The sequence below is a fragment of the Orcinus orca genome, chromosome 6, assembly GCF_937001465.1.
Source record: "Orcinus orca chromosome 6, mOrcOrc1.1, whole genome shotgun sequence".
Taxonomy (NCBI): domain Eukaryota; kingdom Metazoa; phylum Chordata; class Mammalia; order Artiodactyla; family Delphinidae; genus Orcinus; species Orcinus orca.
Window position 1 is genome coordinate 45,641,585 of NC_064564.1, and position 21,182 is coordinate 45,662,766.

The 21,182-nt window shown below is 44.6% G+C and overlaps 1 protein-coding gene and 1 long non-coding RNA gene across 6 annotated transcripts in view; one reads left to right on the forward strand and one right to left on the reverse strand.

The window, feature by feature from the left end:
* Positions 1 to 17,264, reverse strand: part of LOC125964692 (uncharacterized) — an 80,226-nt gene extending 62,962 nt beyond the window's left edge. For both annotated transcript variants that reach the window (XR_007477932.1, XR_007477933.1), the window contains exon 1: positions 15,647 to 17,264. This is a non-coding gene — a long non-coding RNA (uncharacterized LOC125964692). The remainder of the gene's footprint in view (positions 1 to 15,646) is intronic.
* The window catches only part of MOB3B (MOB kinase activator 3B), a 232,637-nt gene that overhangs the window by 78,363 nt on the left and 133,092 nt on the right, over positions 1 to 21,182 (forward strand). The gene's annotated exons all lie outside the window — the stretch shown is intronic.

Here is a 21,182-nt window from a genome sequence, read left to right on the forward strand (position 1 = left end):
AGTTTTTAGGGCCTTAGGTTCAATAAGGGTGAGCATTCTCTTCTTTGCACTGATGTACCTGTGATACCTAGCATGGTGCCCTGGAACCTTTTAGGCACTCAGGAACTATTTGTGGAATGGTTGAAAAAATACTTATGCTGCTGGAAAATATTATTGAAAAGCTCTGAGATAGTCGGGGTATTAAAAAAAAAAAGCGTTTGAAACACATTGGTGAAATCACCTTTAGATGGGGCATGTGTGTCCCCATGTGGCATATGGAAAGTTGAAGTGGGCTGTATGGAAGTAATTATGTTTATACCAGAAAAAAAAAAGTATATAAATTGATTAGGGCAGTATGTCCATCTTGAAACATTCAGCACACAAACCAATCTGCTCAGAATCCTCGTGTTGACTTGTCCAGTTTCCTCACATACTTTCTGCTGCCCTTGTTAGGGCAGGGACTGGGGTGTATGGCAGCACAACCCCCCTTGGTTGGCTCACCAGCATATGAGGAAGAAGGAAGGTTTCAGAAACTCCCCTGGCTGTATAATTGGCGCCTTGGAGGAGTAGCAGTTTCCTAGGTTCATGTCTTTTTGCACTTTCATTGACTGTCAGAGGCTTCTTCTGGAGCTGGGAGGAATTTGTCTTTTCCAAAAGCATTACAAGCAACTGCCAATGACTCTGCAGAACATACGACAGCAGTAAAGGTAAATAAATGTGGGCAAGGATCCCTCCTTGCTGCCCTTCCCCTTCTGTTTCTCTGACGCTTTGAACTCTGGGCACTTCTGTTCTCTCTGGCAGTTGTGGTTACCACATAGAGTTGCTGACCAGAAATAACATCACAGAGCCTGGTGTGTTACTTAAGAGTGAGGAAGCTTCTGGCCATCTCCCTGGAAAATAGAACATCATAGGTGATTTTAGACTTTGCTTGGAGGAAATCACTGCATGCCGCCAGATCCCCCAGAGCGATTGACTTTGCTTTCTTTTTCTAGATGGTTTCCCTAGCCATTCAGTGTGCTTGGGGAACACTCACCTGATCAGAATCCTCTATTTCAGCTCTTCCCAATCTGTGCCGCACAGTACAAAACTGTTTTGGGAGCTCTTACTAGGTGCACTGTGATTTTCTTTTTTCTCCCATGGAAAAATAAATTTGGGAAATGCAGAGTGAAATTGATTTCTTTACTGCAGGACTTTAAATATACTAATGTGCATTATACATGTCCAAGAAAAGAATATGTTAGTAAGTAGTGTATCTTAATTTGAACCTGGTACCTTCTTCTTCTTTTTTTTTTTAATGGAACACTATTAGCATCTTTTGGGAAATGTTCATCTATATAGAGTTGTCAAACTTTTCTTTGTATCAGAATTACTTGGACCTTCTCAAAATGCAGATTCCTTGGTCCTCCCCCTCAACAACTAAATCAGAATCTCTTAGGTGAGGCCTAAGAATCTGTACTTTTGGTAAGCTGCTCCCACCCCTCTTGTTTATTGTAACCACCCAGAATGCTTTTCATCCTCCCCAGGAACAGTTTGTTTCTTACCTCTCCGGTTTTATCCATGTCATTCTCTCCTTTGGAAGCCCCTTCTAGTGAATTCTTATGCATGCTTTATACCATCTCAGACTTCCCTGGTGGTCCTGTGGTTAAGACTGCTCCGTGCTTCCAATGCAGGAGGCGCGAGTTCGATCCCTGGTTAGGGAACTAAGATCCCACATGCTGTGTGGCGTGACCAAAAATTTTTTTAAAAAAATGAACTTTATACCATCTCCTCTGTGAAGACTGTCATCTTTTAGAATATAAGCCCCTTCAAATTATAGAATATGTCTTATGCATTTGAATATCCCAGCACTAAGTCCTGTCCTGGTGCCTTATAAGTTGTTGGATGGATGGATGGATGGATGGATGGATGGATGGATGGATGGATGGATGGAAAAATAATCTTTATAAAGTGTATGGTGCTGGTGATCAAAGTGAAGTTAAACAAATGTCTCTGAATCTCTTTATCACCATTCCTGGGTATTTCCCGTACCTTGCCTTCCACAGGGTTTAATTTTGTCTGTTTAACTTTTCCAAGGTTAAAATGTTAGGGGTCAGTAAAAACCACCACCATCCACCATCACCCTGAGGGTCTGCATTCGTATCCTGCTCACCTCTGCTATTTGTCCTCAGACAGTAATACTGTTGCTGTCTTTGCAAGAACGTGCCTTTTGGGAGCCGCTTTCTCTATGAGAATTCATTTCCTCCTCTTCTTCCTCCCCCTGATTCCAGCCTACTTTCCTTCTTTTTGATCTTCGTGCTGCCATGAGTCATTATCATGGAAATGATCAAGATGTCTGTCAGGATAAAGTAAAAGAGGAATTCCCAGCCAACAGCAGACCCTGGGTGGATGAGAAATTTGGGAGTTCTGCTTCACATTACAGCGTTGAATCCTGGGCATATTTCTGTCTTCTTGCCTGGGAATTGGGAGGGTTTGAAACTTCCCCTCCTCCCCACTGTGATCCGAGGAACTAGAACCGGAAAATACAGACAGATGTGAAGGCTTCACCCTTAGTTAGGTATTAAAGGATATAAACAGCTGTTGATCTCTACCATTGAAACGTGGAGGAAAGAAAAACTTTCATCTGTTTCTGGATTCTGGTTTAACTCGGATACCCGGGCTATTTCAGAAGTCGAGCCTTCTCAGTTGGGAGAATACCAAACAGATGTGGCTCCCTCGTGAACCAGAGTCTCCTCCAGTCTCCCTTGATCCTTCCCAGCTTCCTTTGTTAAAAAGCCAACAGATGTTCCTGCAAACGCTCCCAAGACAGCAGTAACTTCAGAAGCAAGGGCCACCTCCTCTTTGATTGTATCTCTTTAGCCACTTTTAGAGGTAACGTTTGAAAAATAGAAAGCACAGCCACCCACTTTTTCAAATTCCATTGCCTGTCTAATTACAATAATTTTTATGTTCTAGCCCCCAGGTTCCCTGTTTTTCTGTTATATAATAGGACTTAAATCTCACATCTGACAGAAAAAAAGGAGTGGAAAACTTAGCGCTCCTCCAACTCATGTTTTTAAAAAGTCTTTGAGCAGGAGGAATTTAAAAAATAATGACATGATCTCACCTACCTCTATGGTTTTAGAATAAATGGGTGTCAGGGAAGGGGAGAGCAAGCAGAGGAAGCAAAGGAAGGGAGAGAAGCCAGGAGGGAACTCACATGTATTGAGTTTGCTAAGTGCCAGGCGCTATACATGCTACTGTTAATCTTTCTTAATTCTTATAATAACTGAATGAATTAAATATGCCATTTTACCAGTTAGGAAGCTGACATTTAAACAAGCAAAGCATTTCCCAAGGTTGTACAGCTAATCAGTCATTTAGAAGTCAGGGTTTGAGCTCGAGTGGCCAAAAATCTATGCCCTTGTCACCCACTACCATTTATAGCATGAATCGTTATTCTGCAAATTTCCTTCACGTGGTGAAAGGCTTCTCAATCATGGTTTTAGGAGGTTGTCTAGGGTGGGAAAAAATTCAGAAAAGCTGATTTTCGGTATAAATTTTAAAGAACTGATTCTTTTCTTTGTTTCTGTTTGTCCCTATTTTATTATTTTTCTTAAATAAGATTCTTTTTAAAAATAAATTTATTTATTTATTTTTGGCTGTGTTGGGTCTTCGTTGCTGTACGTGGGCTTTCTCTAGTTGCGGTGAGCGGGGGCTACTCTTCGTTGCGGTACGCACGCTTCTCATTGTGGTGGCTTCTCTTGTTGTGGAGCACGGGCTCTAGGGGCGTGGGCTTCAGTAGTTGCGGCACGTGGGCTTCAGTAGTTGTGGCTCGCGGGCTCTAGAGTGCAGGCTCAGTAGTTGTGGCGCACGGGCTTAGTTGCTCTGCAGCATGTAGGATCTTCCCGGACCAGGGCTTGAACCCTTGTCCCCTGCATTGGCAGGCGGATTCTTAACCACTGGGCCACCAGGGAAGCCCTGCCCCTATTTTAAATAATCACCCCTGAAATGCCTGAGGAGTGTGTCCATGAGACTACAGCTGAGTTTCATCCTCTCAAAATATTGTGGCAGGAAACATAAGGCTATAAAAATGTCCATAGGAATGAGCTTTTCAGACATGGGATGTTGGGGAACCGAGTCTATAATTAGCCTTTAAATTTTAACTTTTTTTTTTCTATTGTCTCCCTCCTGGTTTTTTATTTTTATATAAATCTATGTAACACTGGTAAGACGGCATGTATGCCACCAAAATATATTTACAGTGTGGTAGGACTAGCCCTGGGCTTGTAGACAGAGACTAGCTCTGCTATTACAAGATACTGTGTGACATTGGTAAACACGTAACCTCTGAGCTTGCGTTTCTCTGTGTAAAGATTCTGATCTCACAGGACTGTTGTAAAGATTAAATGAGGCAGTGTGAGTAAAAACACCCAGCCCAGAACCATAAGCCCCTATAAGAGGTGCTAAAAAACAAATGTGTGTCAGCTGCCTCTCTCTCTGCATACGTTTCTACTTAACTGTCAACCAAAACTCTTGGATCCCACTAGATAATTTCTGAACGGTATCCCCAGAAAAAAGCAAGACACATTGTAAGAGAATCAACATGATTTTTAAAAAATCGTTGCTGAATTGCTCTCTGATGGGGGTCATAAATACCTTCCAAGACTTTGGGAAATTTCAGTGTTTCTCTAGGAGCTAGACCAACTCCTGGTGTCAGGGATGAACACTTAACCCTTTAGACAGAAAGCTACTAGGAAGGATCGTTTTGCTTGGTTTTCAGAAGACTGAGTACTGAATGTGCCCACGTCCAGTGTCAGTCCGGCAAACCTCAGCAGAGACTGGGTGCAGGTTAGCTGGGGAAGAGGGGAGATAGCTTACTAGTCACATCTGACACAAGCCATTCATTAAAATCAGTGCTGGGTGAGCTGCCCTGGATTTGACCTCTCAAGACGATGGGGAAATAGTTCACAGTGCCCAGGAACGAAGCCTCCAAGATTGCCTTTTGAACTGGCAAGTTTTTCTAAGATTCTGGAAACATGTTTTGCCTTTGGGATCTGATAAACTGGCCCCCTAAGAATTTACTCGTTGGGAAGGCATCATAATAAAGCTACAATTTTCTGAATACATACTACCCTCCACACTTTACCTGCATCATGTCGTTTAATCTGTAAAATAACCCCGTAAGGCAGGTATTATGAGGTCCATGTCGCAGATGAAAAAGATGAAGTAACGTGCCCAGGGTCACACAAGCAGAGCTAGGGTTCAGACCCAAAGTAGCCCAGCTCTACAGGCTGTGCTCTCAGCGACTCCAACATCTTGTGTCTGTGATGTTCTTAGCTCAGAATCAACAATACCCTTGATTTACCCCTACCTGTTGCATCACATGTTAAATCCTCCTTAGGAAATGTCCTACGATCAACCCAGCATTCACAGGGAAGGATGTGAAAACAGACAGGGCGGTGCATCCGATGCAAACTGGGTCCTTACTGATGGGAACTCTTTTTTTGTTTGTTTGTTTTTTGTTTTTTGCGGTACGTGGGCCTCTCACTGTTGTGGCCTCTCCCGTTGCGGAGCACAGCCTCCGGACGCGCAGGCTCAGCGGCCATGGCTCACGGGCCCAGCCGCTCTGCGGCATGTGGGATCCTCCCGGACCGAGGCACGAACCCGTGTCCCCTGCATCGGCAGGCGGACTCCCAACCACTGCGCCACCAGGGAAGCCCTGATGGGAACTCTTAAAGTTCTGCTCGCGGTAAGAACTTGCCTTCTCTAGATGCTGATGCTACCCTAGTGTATTCAGTCGTCTATTCATGGAAACCATGCAGAAACAGCTGACTCCACTCTTCCTCACCCCCGCTGGCCGCCGGCGAATTGATGGTCTTGTGGAGGGACACAGTTCCCTACTTCCGCCTTGTTAACCCAATACTGCAGTGACTTGGTGGCTGAGTTAATAAGAACAGTGGTAAATAACCACCCCACTCAACAAATCCCAAGAGGTACCTCTGGAAAATGGTGAGGGCCACCAGTGTGCTAAGAAGCAGTAGAGAAAAGGAGTGGTGAGGGGAGCCCAGAGGGCCTAGAGACTGCCCTGTAAGTTAAGGCCAGTTACCTGCTGTCCCCACCTGCACTGAGGTCTCCATTACTCGTGCTGTGTAATTTTAATGAGCCATATCTCAAATGACAAGTCGTTACATCTCAGCATCAGCTGGGAAGGGAACTGGGCTATATGATACTCGGTGGAAAACAGAGATGAAAAATAAAGGCCGTAATGGGGGTTGGGGGGTATAGGCTGCTTTCTCTCGGTTGGTGCTTGTGGACATGGTGCCCTACCTTAGTCAACGAAGGCTGCCTTGTGGAGGTCAGTGCTGCGTGGATAGGCAAGCCAGCTCAGCACCTAAGCCTTAGGGGATGTGGAAATGCATCCGGCAATGCAGGGGGATGGAGAAAAATGAGTTAACCAGAACTCTTGCCCAGAACAGACATGGAGTTGGAAGGAACAGTTGCATAAGCCACTTGAAGTGAGGATGAGATGCCCAAGAGCACGCTGGATTATCACTGACGTGCCAGCTGACATTTAAAGAGCACAGGTTTTTGTTTATCTGAGTAGGGCGTATCAGCACGGCCCTGACACCAGAGGCCTTCTCTCTCTGCCCTCCCCACCAGTCTCTGCCTCCCCTCTAGATAGAGAAGGTACCCTTAAACAGTGTCATTTTGAAGAGAGGTTGAGTTTTTGTCCTGCCCTAGATCTCCATGTGTGGAGAGTGAATCTCAAGCTTTTCTTTTAAAAGACCTTTGTAGGTTTTAGGACATGTAGTATCTGTTAAGGCCTCTGCATATAAGAACATTTTGGTGTTTCATCTTAAAAAAACTCATGCTAAATTCATATTCTGAATGATAATTCTATCCATGTTTTCCTTCATGTAATCATGTCTTTCTCTTAAGTCTTCTGGTGAAATGGATGCTGTGGGAAGATGAGCCAGTTCGGGAAGGTGGGGTGTTGGTAAAAAGGATCAAAAGCATTAGTCTCTGTTAGACCTGAGTTTGAATCCCAGTTATCAACTTTTAGTAGAAAATTTTCACTCTCTGGGCCTGTTTGCTCATCTGTACAATGCATATAAAAGGATCTACTTCATAGGACTGTTGAGATAATTAAATAACGTGCTACATTTAAAATACTTAGCACAGTGTGGAGACAAAGACTAGGTATGCTTTCGATGTTATCCCCTCAGTATCACATGGTATCAGTGTGATGAATTAGACTCGTCAGGTGAATTAAGGTAAGAAAGGAAAGAAGGTAGGATGAAAATCCATACTTCTTTCAAGTATTTGGCCGTGGAATCGATTCACATGCCCTTCATCTTCTGCTATATCTTATGGAACCTTTAGAAGAAATAGTAAACATTCATGGGATGTTTAGCTTGGCCTTGACGGCTGGAACCAGGTGGGTCCCGGACGGAACTTGAGAAGATGTTCACATGAACAGCATATGAGGCCTGCACAAAGCCAATCCCACCTTCTTGTTTCTGCTACGGGGTGCAGCACCCAGCATAACGCTCTGCATCAAGTAGACACATGGTGAACTAATTACTACTATGTAAGTGTAAATTGATTGACTCATGCTGTATAGTTCATATTACAGAACAGAAGCTTCCTGAAAATTGTGAGGCAGTTGAATTTCTGTCATTTGGCTGATATTTTCATTTCTCAGAATTTTAAAGAAAGTTTGGCAGAGAATCCTTTTAGTGTGTGAATACCTCCTTAGTGATGTGTCTAATTGATCTTTAGAGCAGGCCTTTGGAAGTTAAAATGTTTGTCTTCATGGAGAGACGAACTGGAGTTTTTAGTTCTCTCTCAGGGAAAGGAAACATTCTTCACATTAAGCAATAGGTTTTCAGTGTTTCTATATTGTCTGGCCCGGGATCCTAGGACTGGAGAGCAATGGTGGATTAAGGGAGACTCTCCAGCCGATAGTCAAGCATTCATTCTGCCGTCACCCCCGGGATTCTGCCAGCAACAGCTGGCTCCTGCCTGGTTTCTGGGCCAGCTGAAGTGAGAGAGCCCTAATGCCTGGTGTGGCAGTACAATGGAACCTCAGCATCTTAGGACCACCAAGAATTACTTGTGGGTGACTTCCTTCAACATTTATGGGTCACCTGGCCCAGCCAGGGAATCCTACCATGACCTCCAGGAACAGAGGGAAGAAAGTTGTTGAACGTTGGGGATTTACGAGTTTCAGCCTTCAGATAAACCATTCATATTTCACCATCCCAAAGTGGGGGGTGGGGGCAAGCCTACAGCTGAGGGCATCTGTCTTTCTGTGTCTTTGAAAAGAAATGTGGGCAAATATGTTAATGATATGTACCAGAGTCCCCGTGAGCAGTAACTGTCATAACACATGGACTGTGTTATGATGGCTTTATTTTGCTTTCTAAAAATAGTATACAGGTAAGGTTTCATCATCAGCCTGGGTTCAAATCTGTTCCTCTCATGGCTTTGGGACCTTGGGAAGCCCTGACCCTCTCTGAGCCTGTCTCCTCATGTGGAAAGTAGGGGTATTAATAATTATACCCACTTTGTAATGTTGTGAGAAAGTGTCGTAATGCACACAAGGCTCTTAGTGAGTTCCTGGTAGAGAATTAAGTGCTGAATACATTTTGGCTTTATTACTTTTCATGGTGATATAAAAAGGGAAGACCACTGATTTATTGCAGTTTGTAATGCTTCATGACATAGGAGAATTTCTCCTGCAGTATTCGCTGTAAATTTCTTTTCCAACTGGAATAAAAATTGAGAAAAGCTATTGATCATGTCATAATTACAGTAGTTATCTTGGAAAAAGAATAATCTTTCACATCCATTAGAATGCCAGTTAATAATCAAGACTTGAATACCTCGCTGAGATCAATAGATTCCATATTTTATGTCAGGCAGTAATTCCGAAGTTTAAGTACAGTAATAATAATAACATTAGCTAACGTTTATTACCTATTCTGGGCCCAACAGCATGCGAGGTCCTTTATGTGTTTTTCTTTTTTTTTGGCCGCACTGTGCAGCTTGCGGGATCTTAGTTCCCCGACCAGGGACTGAACCTGGGCCCTGGAAGTGAAAGCACCGATTCCTAACCACTGGACTCTGAGGGCATTCCCTGTGTGTATGTTATTTCTAACCCCCAAAGCAGCCCCAGTCGACATTATCATTTTCCCTATTTTCAAATGAAGAAACTGAGGTAAGTTCCTTTCCCCAAAGTGTGGGGAGAGCTGAAATGTCAGAGTGGGATGGTGAGGTACCAGTGTAATCACAAGAGCTGCAAGTTCCTACTCCCTAGGATTGGACAGACCAAGTGAGAGGAGGAGATGACTAGCACCTGGGAGCTGGGGCTGCGCCGCAGGAGCTGGGAGCATGGCCTGTTCAGCAGAATTGGAACCAAGGAGAAGATGCAGCACTGCTGGAGGCCAAGGAGGACCATGGGAGAAATACCTGGGTGTCTGTGTCCCTCCTCCAGTCTCCTGCCGGGGTAAAGGGGCCTGGGAAACCTATGTAGGGAATGGATCTGAGAGCAAATAAGTGAATGACTGGCATATGGAGAAAACAGATAAATAACAAATAAACGTATGAAATAATTTTAGGTAGTGATGAGTTCTGTAAAGACAACGTTGGGAAAGGGAATTGGGATGCTGTAAGATTTAAGTAAGATAGATGTAGAATAGTGGCCTCAAATTTTTTTGGCCTTTGAACTCCTTCATACTCTTAAACATTATTGAAAATTCTAAACATCTTTTGTTTTATGTGGGTTATAGCTATCAATTGTTATCATATTAGAAATTAAAACTAGGGAAGTTTTAAAATATTTATTAATTCATTAAAAAAATAAATGCACCACATATTAACATAAATAACATTTTAATGAGAAATAACTCTTTCCCAAAACAAACAAAAAAATGAGTAAGAAGAGTGGCATTGTTTTACTTTTTGCAAATCTCTTTATTTATTTATTTATTTTTAAAATTAATTAATTTGTTTTTTTGGCTGCGTTGGGTCTTCATTGCTGCGTGTGGGCTTTCTCTAGTTGCGGTGAGCGGGGACTGCTCTTCATTGCGGTGCAAGAGCTTCTCATCATGGTGGCTTCTCTTGTTGTGGAGCACAGGCTCTAGGCACGTGGGCTTCAGTAGTTATGACATGTGGGCTCAGTGGTTGTGGCATATGGGCTTAGTTGCTCCACGGCACATGGGATCTTCCCAGACCAGGGCTCGAACCCGTGTCCCCTGCACTGGCAGGTGGATTCTTAACCACTGAGCCGCCAGGGAAGTCCCTGCAAATCTCTTTAATGTCTAAGTTCATAGAAAACAATTGGACTCTCTTATCTGCTTCTGCATTTCAATCTATGGTTCAAGTCCAGCTTTGCACAGATACGTAGTTGGGAAGGGGAGGACTTTGTGTACCTGTGAAAGGACCCCCAGGGATGCATACAATCCTTTGAGAACCACTGTTGTAGATAAAGCAATGAGGAGGCCAGTCCTTTGTACCTAGTAGGCATTTGACGATTTTGGTTGAATGAACACAAATTAAGATTGCATTGAGGGTTTCACAGTGTCCCTTGTACAGCATTGTATCATGATTGTATCATTGGTGACATTGTGATAGTATAAGACAGTTAGACAAGATGATTCTTAGGGCACATTGATCAGTAGGACACGTGTCTCTGTGGCATTTACCCAGCAGTACTGATGGCTTTTCACCTTAGTGTTCAGAGTCATGCAGGCGCCCTGTCACAGACTTCTGTAGGACCACCAAAAGAAAGATGGTAATTAGTCTCTGAAAAAAAACGCACCCTCTGATTTCCTTAACACTGTGTCCACACTAACCTAATGAGCTAGTTCAGACTAGACTAGACTTAACTGGTGGTCCTTGATGTGTACATAGGAAGTATTTTAAAATTTGAGTGGAATTGCTGTGATATAATTATTGTGCTATACAATACAAGGTGGTAGACCACCACCAGTTACCTTGCAAATTTTATGCAGTACTATTTAAGTTAAGAAGAGCTTTCTGTCTGGGTGAGAGAGGTTATGAGTTTCTTTTCACCATCACCTGATACATATTCTTATAGAATGCTGACATTAGCCAAGATCTAAGTAATAATGTAAGGTAGCTGTTACAAAAAAGAAAGCAAATGAATGATTTAGACAGTAGTTGCTCTTTTGGATTATCTGTGATTCTGCTCTTTCCATCAGTGTGAATAATTGAATTCAGCATTAACTGAGCTCCATGACAAGGGACACTGATGGAGATGACCACCTGTCAGCTTTAGATGGACATGGCCACATTGCTTCAACCCCCAATGGACAGATATAATTACCCTCCGTGGACAGACTAGTTTTTGAATGGGGTTTATACAACATCTTAGGCCAAATGAAATGTGTTTTTATTGCTGATTGTCAGAGGCAAATCTCATACCGCCTTTCTGAGCAAATTATATCGTATCCTGCTTTGATATTATGCAATTGATGTAATAATGATGTCTACCATTTACTGAGTATCTATAATATGTTAGGTGCATGACAACCACTTTAGAAAGGTGTTTTTTACCTCTTTTCCAAAGGAGGAAACTGAGTCTCAGAGAGGCCCAGGTCATATAGCTTATAAAGACCTGTAGCAAGTCTTTCTGACTCCACTGTGTTTTTTCCCTACACCAGGGACCTCTGAGATATCACATTCTAGGCATGTGCATGCATGTCTTTGCATAAACACAAAGACAGAAATATATTCAAAGACTGAGTGAGAGAGGAGAAAAACGAAAGGATAAATTGGAAGAAGGAAAACATTTGACTTCTGTATGATACCAATGCATGAGGCCTTTGCAGAAGAAATCCTGCCTGGATGAAATAAGATATTTCAGGTCATGGCTTTGTTCCTTTCTCATTGTGCCTTAAATATGTGGGTTTGACTCATGGTCTGCTGAAACTAGGGAGACTGTCACTGGGACAAACGCTCCCATTAATAAGGTGAGACAGGGACTTCCCTGGTGGCGCAGTGGTTAAGAATCCGCCTGTCAATGCAGGGGACATGGGTTTGAGCCCATGGTCCGGGAAGATCCCACATGCCCCAGAGTAACTAGGCCCATGCGCCACAACTACTGAGCCTGCGCTCTAGAGCCTGCAAACCACAGCTACGGAGCCTGCGTGCCACAACTACTGAAGCCCACGCGCCTAGAGCCTGTGCTCCGCAACAAGAGAAGCCACCACAATGAGAAGCCCATGCACTGCAACAAAGAGTAGCCCCTGCTTGCCACAATTAGAGAAAGCCCGTGCGTAGCCAAAAAAAATGAAATAAGGTGAGACAGATAAGGTGGTTCAATAATTTTCATGTGTGTAGTGAGGACTGATTGTGTGTGTGTGTGTGTGTGTGTGTGTGTGTGTGTGTGTGTGTGTGTGTGTGCCCAAGGTGAAAATCTCACTGGTTAGGAAGAAAAGAAGGAAAAAATAAAAGAATATGAGGGTATGCATGCTAGCTACCTATAATGCCCTGTGGTTCCACATTGAGAAAATGAGCAGAACAATATAATTGTCTTCAACTTCTACCTTTCAGTCCAGTGTGCAGTCCCTCTGACCCTTTTTACTGCCTTCCCTTTCCACTCCTTGGTCTGTTAACCCTATTTCTCTCCTGTAACACCACGAGACCTAGGTCATAAGGTTGCTGTGAGGACTCAATAATACATGGGGCTCGGCATGTCGAAAACGTTTGATTAATATCAGCTAACATGATTACTAACAATATTGTCAATACTGTATTTCTGCATAGTAGTTACTATGTTTTTTCTCCCATATGAGAAGCTGCACATACCAGTAAGTGATTGAGGCTCTCACAAATTAGGACCCTGGAGGCCCTGAGCCCTCGACAGGCAGGGTCAGAGGCAGGTTTCTGGACTTGCTGCAGGGGTGGACTTTTCAGCCATGGTTTCTCTGCCATCCCTCAGACAGTTGACACTTTGGGGCCCATGAAATTGTTTTAGCTGTAAAACATGTTGACTCTTAAAATAGTCATGGAATCTGGCTGCCCTTATCGGTCTGTGATGACTCACAGGGTTGACTGGGTTCAATGTTGTTTCAGGTGCCACAGGTGTACATTTCACCTCTTCCCCGCCGTGTTCCCCAGCAGCTGGCCTTTGAGGAAGGCCCATGGGGCACTCTCGGCTCGCGAGAAATACGGCCAAATGTGGGGCTCAAGTTTTTCAGATAAAACAGTGTCACCTTTTCCAGGACAGTTTGAAAAGGGGATGTTATCAAAGTGAACCTTTTTTTTTTTTTTTTTTTTTTTTTTGCGGTACGCGGGCCTCTCACTGTTGTGGCCTCTCCCGTTGCGGAGCACAGGCTCCGGACGCGCAGGCTCAGCGGCCATGGCTCACGGGCGCAGCCGCTCTGCGGCATGTGGGATCTTCCCGGATCGGGGCACGAACCCGCGTACCCTGCATCGGCAGGCGGACTCTCAACCACTGCGCCACCAGGGAAGCCCCAAAGTGAACCTTTTTAATGACCCAATAAATAGATCCATAAGGATGAGTTTCTTGAAAAAGCTGTTTCAGAACTAGGTTCGGGGTTATAATGCGATGACTACTTATTAAGCATCTGCCTATTCCAAGTACTGTAATAAGGGGTGGGATACAAAGACTGGTCTGCCTGGTCCTTGTGCCTGCCCCTTGGGGGCCCCTCCCCACCCCTCAGAGTGCTCTGCTCCCACAGCTGGAGCATTGAACCCTGTCCACAGGCTCGGACCCACCAGAGGCTCTGACCTTCTTCACAGGTTTTAGTGGCAAGATGGACTCTCTCAGTATTATTTATTGGGCCAAGCCCATACGCCGAATTCCAAGACTGGGAAGTGGATTCTTGCCTAGGGCTCTACCTGGTATCCCAATATTTGTAAACTGGTGTCCCACGTTGTCGCCCAGCTGTGCCGTATTAGAGTCTTACTTCTGGTGTCCAGACCAGGAGCAGGGTCCCCACTATTTGATCCTAGCCCCTTCCATGCAGACCATTTGCCAGCCCCTAATTCCTCTTCCAGTCCCCCTCTTGCCCCAGCACCCTGCCATCTGCCAGGGCTCCCTGGGTTACCTCCTCCGGAGTTTGCCTCAAGCACCTGCCTCGTCTCCGTGGGTCTATCAGTGCTCCTCAACCTCCTGCCACTGAAGAGGGCCTCCTCCCACCAACGCAGCAGCAGAAGTTCTGCAGCTGCAGCCTCCGGCTGGGAGGCTTTTAGCAGGGAGCAAGTGAGGGCTCCCAGACTCCAGCAGGAACAGGGCTTTGAATCCCATTCCCTTCTAGCCACTAATGCCCTGAACTTACTGCTTAGGTGTTTTCTAAGGTTAATGGCCTGCTCCTTTGCCCAAGCTGAAGCGGAGTCAAAAGGCTGAGGGGCTAAGAGTTGGTGCCTTAAAAGCACCAACTTAAAAGAATTTTCAGTGCTCTTGGCTATGTACACGGTTACTACTAACTGCTGTCTATGGATGTGGCTTCTAAAAGGTAAACTGACTTGCATCACAATGTCTTAATGGTGTTGCAACTAAATAAGAAAAGGAGAATGCATCTGGTATATCTTTCATCTTATCAAGAGGCCCCTATTCATCTGGTCCAGCAGGCCATCTCCTTAATTTAAGAAACAGCCTTGTGACTTCTGTTCTTCCATAGCTTCTAGATGTGTTTTTATTTCCAGTAGGATTTAGCAGAGTCATTATCCCACGCTTTAAGGAGGCTCCGACTAAAACTACCTCAATACATTTTTTTTTAATGACATAAGAAAACAGAAATCTTCTTTTTTCCTTGGAGAGAAGCAGTTTCAAATGTAAGCCTGGCAGATGTGTCCCTAAGGATGACTCTCACTTCTATTGCATAGATCACTGCTCATAAATAATGAGTGTGACAAATGTCAGATGCATCGGTGAATTTCAGAAGGAAGGCTTTGGTGACAATGTTACGTACTTTGTAGCCGTTGAAGGGAGATGTTTATCAGAAATGAGCCTACTGGTTTTTTTTTTCTTTTTAAGTGTCCATCAAACGGATCATATTCATCAATGATTAGTAAATAAATAGATCTCATGTTAATAGATAAACAGACTTGATAAGAGTTATGGCCCTTTAACTGGCTAATGTCCAGTAAAATGAGAGACTTGTCCCCTTGCTGGAGGTGAGGACTTGAAACTCACCAAAAAGGACTAAAGTCAACATATACCTTTTAAATTATGTAATAACCCCCAATGAAGTCAGATTTGTGAACAGCAAAACAATTTTATTTTTTCCTATAGTGGTCTTTGGTCTTCTAAGAGGTCTTAATGCCAAGAGGGCCAAAAGTATTTGGCCTATTTTTCACATAGCAGAGGGTCATTTTCTCAAAAACCATAAATTAGATCATGTTTATTGTCTGCTTTTTTTTTTTTTTTTTTTTTTTGCGGTACGCGGGCCTCTCACTGTTGTGGCCTCTGCCGTTGCGGGGCACAGGCTCTGGACACGCAGGCTCAGCAGCCATGGCTCACGGGCCCAGCCACTCCACGGCATGTGGGATCTTCCCGGACCGGGGCACGAACCCATGTCCGCTGCATCAGCAGGCGGACTCTCAACCACTGCGCCACCAGGGAAGCCCCTATTGTCTGCTTTTAAAACCCCGATATTGGGCTTCCCTGGTGGCGCAGTGGTTGAGAGTCCACCTGCCGATGCAGGGGACGCGGGTTCGTGCCCCGGTCCGGTAAGATCCCACATGCCGCGGAGCGGCTGGGCCCGTGAGCCATGGCCGCTGAGCCTGCACGTCCGGACCCTGTGCTCCGCAACGGGAGAGGCCACAACAGTGAGAGGCCCGCGTACCGCAAAACAAACAAACAAACAAACAAAAACCCCGGATATCTCCCCACTGAAACCACAAAAAAGTCCTAAATCATTGCTTTGTGAGCAGGCTTCTGACCACCTCCTCTTGCACCATTTACCCTGCCCACTGGACTCCAGCCATCCTAGCTTTTCTTAACTTTATTTTCATTCTGAAATAATTTGTCTTATTCATTTATTCATTTATGTTGGTTAACAGGAATAAGAGAACCAATAATTCCTTACTAAAAATCAAATGATACAATGAAAACCATCACGATAAATCTGAAATATTACCTTTTTCTGTGGACGTGATTGCTTGAATGAACTTGTCTAATTCAACATGTATTTGTTTACTATGTGCCCAGTAGTATCTTCAGTAAGCCAATCAGACAGTTGGCTAATGTCTACTGAATATTCACATGACAGTGTGCTAGTGTGCTAAACACTGGAACATAGCGGCCAGCAAAACAAGCATGACCTTCTCCTCGAGGAACTAAAAATCACATAGTGGAGGGAAACATTACAAAGGATGGAAGCTCCCTGAGTGCAGGAATCTCTGCCATTCTATGCTGCAACCCCAGTGCCTACAACAGTGCCTGGCACAAGCAGGGACTCTGTGTAAGTTGATGAATAAACGAGTGAAATGAATCATTACAAGTGTGAAAGTTTGGCAGAGGGAAATGCAGTGTGCCAAATATACAAAATACAAAGGCATACAAATACTCTCGAACACACATACGACATCTCTAACGGGGGAGCTGTTAGAGGGAGGGGGCATTTAAGATGGGACTGGAAGGGTGAGTGGGACTCAGCAAGGTGGAAAGGGCAGGGTAGGGAGGTGGTGTGGGCAGAAGGAGAGAGCAACACGTGCAAAGGCTCTGAGGTGAGAAAAGCCTGGTATCTCTGAAGAACTGAAAGAAGGGAAATGTGAGGGCTGCCCAGTGAGTGAGGCAGGAGTGACACGTGATGAGTTCACATAGGTAGTGGGGCCTTGGAGACCATGCAAGAAATCATGGAGGTCCCGAGAAGAACTCTGGACTTCATTTTACTGATGTAGGAAGCCTCTGAAGTCAGCTGAGTGATGTGGTAAGACTCAAAATTTCAAAGTAGTGAACGAGGGAGGGGCAGAATGGATGTAGAGAAACCGGCCAGGAGCTCATTGCAGCGGTCCAGATAAGAGATGGTGAGGGCTTAAACGCAAGTGTGAGGTTATATGGATTGGAGAGGTGTAGGAGGGAGAATGGGTGATGGAGGCAAAGCAGGGAATAGGAGCAATAGAGGGTAACTCCTAGGTTTCTGGCTTGAACAACTAAGTAGAGCCGTTTTCTGAGTGGAGAATGTTGGACGAGGAGTTTTGAGGGGCTGGGAAGTTTGGCTGAGTTGATTCTGAGGTGCCTCTGAGACATCCAAGTAGGAATATGGACCGGGCAAGTTGGATGTACAGGTCTGGAACTTAGGAAAGAGGTGAAGCAAGTAAAGGGTACTGAAGCTGTAGGTGTGGCTGAGATCACTTAGGGCGGGGAGTCTAAAGTCTAAAGAGCAAAGGTCTAGGACAGTGCCCTGAGGGACATCACACTCAGTGGTGGGGCATGTTGATAAAGGAGTCTGGGGAGAAGTCAGCGTTAAGAGGGAAATCCTGAGAGAGTGGTGTCACAGGAGCAGAGGAAAGAGAGTGCCGCAGAGAGTAGGGTGTTGAAAGGCTAGGTGAGTTGAGCACAGAAAAGACAAGCACTTCGTAGATCAACGTAGTGAGAGGCGCAGGCCACAGTCCAGGGGAGTCAGAAGCACTTGTAAGGCAGCATTGTCCTCCCACAGACATTCAGATCTACGTCTGGGCCCACGGAGCCCAGCCAGCTCCCATGATTCCTAGTTCCCAAAGCAGAGAAGGTCGGAGTCGACAAAAATTTAATCAGTCGATCTAAGAAAGAAATAGAAAATTGTATTGGAGCCCAAATGGGGATTATAACCCACAAACAGCTTCTCAGAAAGCCCCGAGAACTGTTCTGCCTGTTAGAGGTCAAAGCACAGTTAGCTACGTAGGTTTTTGAGACAGAGGGCTGTGCATTAAATGACACAGATAGTTTGCACAATCCAGGTCTATGTGTACAAAGTGAGTAGTGAGTCTTGGGTCATCGTGGCTCCTTACTAGATTATGAAAGGTTACCTTCTAAGGAGTTATGTTGGTGGTGCTATGAGAAGGTTGTTCTTTATGGCTGAGCAGGTGTTTCTGCCAGTGGGGGGGTCCGGTCAATGCATAATGCAGACACACATGGCACAGTTGAGGGGAGAGAGGAAGCCAAAGGGCAGAGAAAAATTTTTATGTTTTACATTTTCCTGGACTTGCCTTAGAATAGGAATTTTTATTTCATCATCCGTCTACAGAAGGAGAAGGAGCGAGCAGATGGGAAGCTACCATGCGTCTTCAGAGAGGGTGGATCAATCTTATGAGCCTTGGGCTTCCCTCTTGGCGTGGTGGTTAAGAATCCGCCTGCCAATGCATGGGACATGGGTTTGAGCCCTGGTCCGGGAAGATCCTACATGCCGCGGAGCAACTAAGCCCGTGCGCCACAACTACTGCGCCTGCGCTCTAGAGCCCGTGAGCCACAACTACTGAGCCCACGTGCCGCAACTACTGAAGCGTGTGCACCTAGAGCCGGTGCTCTGCAACAAGAGAAGCCACCGCAATGAGAAGCCGGCGCACCTCAACGAAGAGTAGCCCCCGCTCGCTGCAATTAGAGGAAGCCCGCGCGCAGCAACGAAGACCCAACGCAGCCAAAAGCAAATAAATAAATTTATTTACAAAAGAAAACACTATGGGCCTTGACTTGCCAGTTCCATTGCCGTTCCCTCGTGATGCTGGATGACATTTCCTGCCCTTGTTTCCTTCCATCAAACTGCCTGCATTAGTTTGTGCTCATTCAAGTGGTTTTCTTTTGTGTTCAACGAAAAGAGCCTTGGGAAGCCAAGAACTCTTTGCCTCGCAGAGAAAAGACTGCTTGACCTCTGGAGGCTCCATTAAAGGTCACCTTTGGCAGTGATTCAGTAGCGTAGTAGGCTTACTGCTGTAGTACAGCCTGCAACTCCTAAACCGTAAATTAAGAATCCCGTGCACCTTCAACATGCGCAGAACGGCTTCATTCTTCCCTGTAAATCACAGGAATTCTAAAGCCCTTGGCAATTCATAGTGCAACCTCCCTTAGTTGTTCTGCTTCCAGGAATTTTTTCAGACTTGATTAACTGGAAGGGTGGAGATGGGGCTTTGCAGGCTTTTTTTGGTATCCTTGGCTGTATGATGAAGTGAGAGGAATGATTCTCTTTTTTTTAAGGCATAAGGTTGGTTTTCCTGAGAGACTTTTCGCATCTCTGACTTCTGTGACAGTCAGTGGGCTTTGCACCCCCATTCCCACTGAACAGCTGACAGAGATTTCACCGCTATGTGTCCAGATGTGTGGCTGCCTCTCAGTTTAAAATCATCTTGCCGCTCAAGACAGGTGAGGGGCACAGCAATGGGATAGACGTGGGTGGAAAATGCATTTAGAGCTAGAAAAGAGGGGAGAGAGGGACTGGAACCATTTCTGATTTAAAATTTTGGAGAAGCCTGGTTGAAAAATCAGCAAATCTGATTTTTTTTAAATTTTATTTATCTATTTTTTTATTGAAGTGTAGTTGATTTACAATGATGTGTTAGTTTCAGGTGTACAGCAAAGTGATTCAGTTATACATATATATATATTGTTTTTCAGATTCTTTTCCCTTATAGGTTATTACAAAATATTCAGTGTAGTTCCCTGTGCTATACAGTAGGTCCTTATTGTTTATCTATTTTATATATAGTAGTGTATATATGTTAATCCCAAACCCTTTGGTAACCATCGCTTTGTTTTCTATGTCTGTAAAGCAAATGTGACTTAGAAAAAAAATTCTGAAAGGAAAGGAAAGTGTTGATTTTTCTTAAAGGAAAGATAATATTCTCAGAGAAGAGAAAAGGATGTCCCTGGTCCTGTTCCCTACCATTGTTCTCTGTCTCCCAGATGAATTGAGCATTCGTTATAATCGGGAATTTTTTTGCATTTTGGGCACAGGTTGGAAACTAGCCTCCTTTCTCCTTTTCCTCCCTCATCTCCTTGAAGCCTTAATTGGAGATACCCCCTTTTCCTGCACAAAAGAGTATAAAGTCGAGAGGGCGGAGGAAGGTTACCCTCCAGGGACAACAGTTAATGCATAGCTTAGAATTGAATCCCACCCTTATTTAAAAGTTGGGAACTCTGCATTTTTCTCAATATTGTTAGGTAGAAAGGGATGAAACTAGACGACTTCCAGGGTCCTCTCAAGTGCTGACATTCGATTATGGAAAAGGATTGCCAATGACAGTGCCTGCTCTGAGGGCATGACAAGGGTCAGGGGTGTGCAACCCTGGCTGGGATTCAGTTCATTTCAAAAGAGGCATTGAATGCCTACGATGGGCCGGGCCCGGGTGAGGCATTGCAGGGCACAGACAGAACTGCCCCAAGTGCTCCCTGCCCTTGAACTTAACCACCTCAAAGTGAAAATTAAAAATAAAAGCTGTACCAATATGACAATACTAAATAGAACTCTTCGGTGTACAGGTTATTCTAGTATATCATGAGGCAACAATCCTGTTATGCAATTATGACTCCCTCTGCATTACAGGGGAAGAAATTCAGTTCACAGAAAGAAAGAAATCTTATAGAACTGCAACAGAAGGAGGGCTCCTATCTGGCTGGTTGATCAAAATAAGTTTTACAGAAATGACTGGGAGTAAAAGCTTGGTTCCACTGCTTTCTTCTGGGACCGGTTTTTATGAATAGACTGCCTTCCACCCTTAATTAATTTCTCTCTTAGCTGTGCAAGTCCCAGCATTATTTTTCTGAAAACGGCAGCTGATTGCCTGATGTCTTTTGCTTTTGTGAAGCACATTACCTAAAGGATGTTGGACTGTTCCTAATGTTACCTTTTCTTTCCAGTCTAGGGCTCATTTATTCCAGTCCTAAAAAACTGATTTAGCTCGGTTTTAAACTGCCCTGCACTGTGATGCCCAAAGACTCATCTCTTCTGTGTGTGTGACACATAAGCCTGGTACCCTAGAGAGTTGGGGGGAATTTTGTGCATGTTTTGGGTCTCTTGGTACATGGAACTGTGTTTATCTCTCATGTTGATCGGTAGTGTACAGTTTTGAATGGGAAAAGCCTGACTTTACTGACCTTTTCCGAGCAAATAAATTGACTTCAGGCTGCTTGGTGTCATTTGGAAAAGAATGTTCTTTCTCTTCCTCTGGGGCTGCCTCAAGAGTTTTGCATTTCAAAATCACTACATTTCCAGCTTCACACCTCCCCCTGTCACCGCCACCAATGTCACCAGACT